We start from the raw sequence: 6,556 nt of genomic DNA on the forward strand, positions 1-6,556 counted from the left end.
TTTTCTTTCCTATATCTTCCAGGTCAGCACAAGCAATTCCTCTTGGAGCTTTTTAGTTTTCCATCACAGCTCTGCTTTAAACCACTGGCAGCACACTTACAAAACTATTCACCTCTCCTCTGTCATCTTCACTCAAAAAAAAAAAAATTTTTAAAAAAATCCCTTCCATCTGCTACATTTTTGAGCAGTGATTTTTTTTTTTTTTTTTTGGTGGTGGTGCTCAGACAAAAGCAGAGCTCTTAGTGAGCTCTGAGTTGCTTTTCATACCTTTTGGGATTTTTTAATGGGGTAACTTCACAGTCATCTCAGTTAGCCTTACCCTTTCTGTGTGAATCAGGGCTTGCAAAGCAAAGCAGGCTGTGAGGTAGGCTGCCTGTTTTGTTTCTCTCCTCAAGTGATTAAGATAATAGGAGAGTCTAAAGAAAACGCCTCTAGGCTACTTTCAAAGATTAAAAATATGTGAGGTCAAAAAATAGGAGAGCAGGAAAGGAAGATTGACTACCAGCTCTGTGTGCTGTGCTGGCATTGTCAGGCTCCAGTGTTCCAAGGGACAAAACCGTCCAGTTGATGTCCAGTTGGAAAGACTGGGTTAGATGCTTTGTCTCACTGGAGGAAGTAGTCTCTCTTGCTGTACTAGCAGAGAGAGCATAATAAGTTTTACAACTTGTTAGGGTATAGTTTCAGAAATAGCTTAAGGGAAGCTCACATTGGCTTGTGAGAGGTGGCATGGAATATAGGCAAGTGGTCGCAAAGAAAACAAGTTCAGAAAATAAGCATGAGCATGAGCTCCTCTCTTTTGTGTGGGTTTTAGGAGTTAGATTTTGTTTCTTTATCAAAGACGCTCCCAGCGGTCCTTACAGGTTTTTTCCAAGACCTCTTAAAAATCAAATGTTGCAACTTGAAAATGTCTCAGATTATATCAACAGGAGTCTTTTGGCTGAAAGCATCTTAGTACCGCTCCAGTCCACTTCAGTCTCTTCACAGCATAATGTCCAAATCAGGCTTTTTGCTGAAGTTCAGCATAAAAGTTCACACCTGTTAAAAACTTAAACCTACTTCATCTTCCTCCAGGGTGTTCCCATGTATTCTGTGTCTGGCAAGATGGTTCTCCCAGTGGCCAAAACCATCATGCCCTCAGCTCGCTTTCCTTGGTGAAATCCTTCTTCTCTCAGGCTGACATTGCGAAGGGCTGCTGAGAAGCCTTATGCTCTTTCCTGGGGGCTGGAGGCCTATTAATCCATTTTTCTTTTCCTTCCCTGGAAGCGTTCACTGCTAGTCAGGAAGATAAGGGGACTGGGGCTGCTTTTGGCAAAGGTAGAACATAGAATAGAATATTTCAGCTGGAAGGGACCTACAATGGTCATCTAGTCCATGGCAGGCATCTTCATCTCACGCATTTCAGGAAGGCTCTTTGGCAAAGCCATCTCAGTGCGGTCTTTACCTGTCCCTGCCATGTGAGGACTTGCCTCTTGCACTCTCCTGAGGCTCCTCAGGTGATGCGTGCCCTGTCCAGCAAGGATGTTGTTCCCTCAGCTCCAGGATTCAGTGTGTCGATCCTGGCAGGGTTATCATTTGAGCCTTCCTAAGGCTCGGGGGCAGTGGAGGAATGCAGGCACTGATGAGTAGCTCTTCTGACACAGCTTCCTTCTCTTCTTCCCCTGCTGTATCAGCCAGGAGCAGAAAAGCATTCAGCTCCTACCCCCTGTGATGCTGACAGACATATAGACAGGGCCCTGGGGAAAAGGAAGACAGTGTTTCTCAATGGTGGGAGCTCTCAGATATATCTTGGCTGTCTACATCATCCTTTTGCTTGTGCAATTGCATCTTGAGCCTGTGGCTGTGGGGACAGTATCTGCAGCAGTTGCTGGAGTTATTCCCAAGAGAACCAGCTCTTTTGAGGTCTGCAAGCAGCCAGGGACATGCACTCAGTCCTCTGGTTTCTCCCTCGGTATTGCACCAGTTTCATTGTGTTGGGAGGGGGGTGTGCTGATTCTGCCATGGTGAAATGGGAGGAGGAGAGAGCCAGTGGAGTAAGCCAGGTCATACCGCTGATAGCTCTTCCTCTCTCGGCCAGGTGTTGCTGGTCTAGGATTTGCTTCTGAAAAGGTATCCTCGTGAGGGCATCTGGTAGCAGCATTGGCATACCCTGGCCATGGGCATCAGGGGCTGCACTGGCCCTGCAGAAGGAGCTCATTAGGACTTCTGTGTGTCTATAGATGTGAAACAGGCCTTGTATGTCATCTGCTTGTCCTCACCCACAAAATAAAAGCATTGTTGTTTTTTTAAGGTAAAAGTTGAATAGCTCAGGTGTGTCACACCTCTAAACAGGGGGCTTAACTGGCTTCTCTCCTAAAAGTTGCTCTAACTGAAGAGTTATTCCACCTCCTCCGCCATTACAATAGTTGTTCTGGAAGGGGATGGAAAACAGCAGGATTTTGTATGGTTGAATGAGAAAACTGACATAAGGCAATGTGTACCAGAGCTAATCTATAATTCATCATGATCATTCAAGGCTTTTAGAGAGCAGGGGAGAGAGAGGCAAAGGAGCCCAGAGAAATGGTATAAAGACCCTGCACGTGGATGTAGTCAGTGAGGGCTGTCACTTCTGATGAGCACGGGCAGGCGGTGCAGGGCCACCAGGGAGAGCTGGGCTCTCTGGTACCTGCTGATGAGGAGAGGCTACATTTGCAGATGGCTAGAAGCAGCTATGGTACTGACATCTCGTTATTTCCAGCCTTGTTGCTTGCTTTCCAGTCACTGCTAATGTACCAGGCCCAAATTCCTTTGTGTGTTACTGCCTTGGGGGCATCTGGCAGCTACAGCTTCTAGGGGACTATGTCCAGTAGGGTTGAGTACTTACTGTTGACCGGTTGAAGACCGGCAAGGCTAACCGCTAACAACCATCAGGGAGAGAAGAGCTCGGACCCCAGTCTGCTGGTACAAGCTTTCTGCTGCTGGCAAAGTCAGGGATACGGCTGGATTGTCGAGGCCCACCGCTGGGTTGTCAGCAAGAAAGGGATCAGCCTGAAAACAGCATTCCTGGCCACCACAGGTAGCTGGCATTGCTACAGCGCTGCCCAGCCTGGCTCGAGGGGTGCTTGCAAAAGGCAGCGCCGCCCCAGCTGAGAGCCCTGGGCCAGCATTTTGTTGTAGTGCGGAAGGCTGGGTGGTTTGGGGCTCTCCCAGGGGAGAGAGGGTCTGCTTCTGCACTGCTGCTCACGGCTGTTGTTCTGGCTCCGTATGCGCGATCCGAACAGTGTCTGTCTTGCCAGCCCTGTGCAGGCTCCCTGGGCACGACCCTGGAAAGCAGGTAAGGAAGAGTGGCAGTTCCCCAGAAGAGAGGGCTTGTCTGAACACGGCAGGGCTCGCGGCAGGAAGGCAGCTTCTCGTTCGCACTGGGTATTGCAGAGCTGTAGGTGCTTTCTTCCCAATCGAGGCGAACCCAGCCTGCCACCGCTCCGGCAAGGGCCAGCAGAGCATGGAAAGCTGTTGGCTCCCTGCTCAGCACTGGGGAGGTCAAACCTAGAAACTCTGTCCAGTTTGGGCCTCCCCGCTCCATGCAAAAGGGGTGCTGGGATGCTGGGGACGGTCTGGCTGGGGCTCCTGGGCTGGTCAAGGGCTGGTGGCAGAGGGCCTGGGAGGGGAGAGTGGGGAGCTGGGACAGCTCAGTGTGGTGGAGACACAGCTGAGGGTGTATCTAATCACAGGTACAGCGATGTGAAGGGCAGTTAGGAGATGATGCTGTCAAACTTCTTGGCAGCCATGGCAGATGACATAATAGGGGAACGTGGGAAGTTTGGCTTGGGTATTAGGAAAAAAAAAGCTGGTGGGGAGGTGACTCCATCCACGGAGGTTTCAAGCATTGCTCAGGCAAAACCAGGCTGACCAGATCTCTTACTGGCAACAGACCTGTTGCGAGAGGGAGGTTGGATCAGAGACCTCCTGCGACCCCTTTTATCCCTGTGTTCCTGTGGGTCCAAGCCCCAGTTCCTTTGGTACTGCCCAGACTGCTGTAAGAGCAGTTCTCCTTGTTTCTCACTGGCTTGCTTTCTGCTGCTTTGGCTTGCAAGTGTGTGCAGCAGCCTCTGTGTTACCCAACGGTCCAGAGAAAAAACAGCTGTGACTGAAAACTCATCAGTGCTTCTGTGGTTGGGACCCACGTGTTGGACTCCACCAGCCTCGTGGGTTGGACGTTGCGCAGAGTGCAAGCACAGCAGGGGAAAAGGATGGTTAAGGCGGGAGGTTGTCCTTCCATTAAGTTAATTTTTTGACTATACCTGCACTTCTGGGCTTACATCCAAGGCCTGAAGTACTTGTGCGATTTCCTCCTGCCTCCATCAGTTACGCTGTATTCTCTATTCCCTCCTGAACTAGTTATTAATTATGGAGACTGCAGAGATGGAAGTCCAGACTCTGCTAATGGTTGACTTCCCTGTGTTTTAGAAACAGCATTTCAGGCATCTGCTAATGGTATTTCTTAGCTTTGCTTTTTAAGCTCCACCATCATCTTGGTTTCTAGCCTGAGCATGGCAGTGAGGCAGGTAATGGTGTTTAAATGCTGGCCGAAGCCTGGCTCTCGGGGCAGCCTGCAGTTGCAGGGCACACACACATCTGCAGCACCCGGCTCATCTCCCTGCGTGGAAATGTCTCCCCGGTGCTGGCACTGCTGGGCCCGGGGCTGGCTGCCCTGGCTCTGGGCTGCAGGCATGGCCCCAGGCCAGACTGCAGGTTTTTAGGTGTGCTGTGCGATCCCCTGTGTGCAGTTATCCCCGTCGCTCCCAGGGCGGTGGGATGGCCGATGCCCTAGCTGCGCGCTTTCCCAGGCATGCGGAGCTTTTCCGTGCTGGCAGGGAGCACGGGGCAGGCTTGCCTGGCAGCGTTTGGGCAGCGCAGTGAGCCTTGCTGGCTGACGCCTGTCGATTTCCCCAAGCTTCCAGAACTGGGGAGCAAATCCACAGCGAGCACCGAGCCCTGGCCCCGGCCCCAGCTGTCCTCACAAAGCCACCTCTTTGCTCTTAGCCGCCGGCTTCCCTCCCAGCCTCCTCTAAAGCTGCCTGGCCAGACCCCAGTGCTATCTCATCTTTCCTCTCCCGGCCTTGTTATTCCTTACCCCCTTTCCCAAGGAGGCCTGCAGGAGCGGGTGCTGGGCTCGCTCCTCCTCCCTGCCCCGGTCCGGGCTGCGGGCGCTGCTGGCCAGCCTCGGCGCCGGCTCTGTCTGCCCTTTGCTCTCCCTGTCCCGGCTGGCCCGTCTCCATTCCCGCAGCACGATCCCTAGTCCCTGACGCTGCTGCTGCCCAGCTGCCGTCACTGCTGCCTGCCCCCCACACGTACAGTCCTCCGGGAGATGCAGCTCTCCTTCTCCCATCTTGTTCGCATTCCTCTGCTGCTCCGCTGTGTCCGTCCAACGTGGGGGGTTTGCGCTGTGTTTCTCTGCAGACCCTGCCAGCTTGTTCCCTGCCTCGGCCATTGCTTCCAGCCTGCTGCCCGCCAGCAGCCTCAGGGCAGCAAACATCTGTGCAGGGATGCGTAGGAAGGAGCTGCTTGCATCCTCCACTCCCCGACTTTAGCTTCAGCTTTAGGGGGATGGGGAGAGAAAGACTTGGGAAAGTGGAAACAATGAGAGTGTGAAATTTTCTCATTTTGGTTTTTCCAGTTCTGCCTGTTCGTAACAGCCCCCCCTCCCCCCCGGGACTTGTCCCTGGTATCGGATGCCAGTACTGGCCTGGGAGTCCCTGGTCCCATTTTGCAATCTCCCGGTGTCAGCCAGCAGCTTGGGCCTTCCTGTAAGTGCCCCAACGGTCATGGGGAAGGAATGTTCCCCCGGCTGCATAGGGAAAGGTCACCACGGGCAAAGGGGACTCTGGGGCTGGGTGAGCAGCTTGCTGCTCCCACCCCTTGCTGATGAGGGCAGCGCTGATCAGCACGAAGCCGAAAACATTTTGGGTTATGGTGGAAATTTAAAGAAACAAAAAATAGAAAAAACGGTTCAAGAGGTTAAATATTTTCAGCAAGGCCCTGCTTCCTTTTGCAGGGCAGATCTCGGAGCAGATGCTGTGCCCAGGCAAAGTCCAGGAGGATGCGTGCGTGCTTCATCGCTTTCTTAGCTGGAGGATGTTTACTGTTGAATCCGCTCCCCAAAGCATATGCACAGCTCACTAAAGTGGTGCCTGGGACGGTGGCGTTGACCAGCTGGGCTGAGCAGTGCGTTGCGCTCACAGCTCGGAGCTCCCTTCCCTTCCTCCCGAGGCCTGCCAACAAACCTCTCCCCTGCATGCAACTCGGAAACAAAGCCGTGACTTGCGGTGGCTGCGGGGGGATTAGCATCCAACATTAAGGGCTTAGCTCCCTGGCTCATCCCTGCCAGCCGGGGGTTTCAAGTAACACACCAGCATGCCTTGTTCTTCCGCCTTCGATGGTTTCTAGCCTGTTTTAATCATGTCCTTTACACACCGTTCTCTGGGCTGCTTTTGCTAAGCTGGAGTTTGTTCCTGGTACTTTGTTTTCAGAGCCTGGCCCGTTGGCCAAGGCTCCTGGGGATGCTGGTCACATTTATCAG

The sequence above is a fragment of the Falco rusticolus genome, chromosome 1, assembly GCF_015220075.1.
Source record: "Falco rusticolus isolate bFalRus1 chromosome 1, bFalRus1.pri, whole genome shotgun sequence".
Lineage (NCBI taxonomy): Eukaryota > Metazoa > Chordata > Aves > Falconiformes > Falconidae > Falco > Falco rusticolus.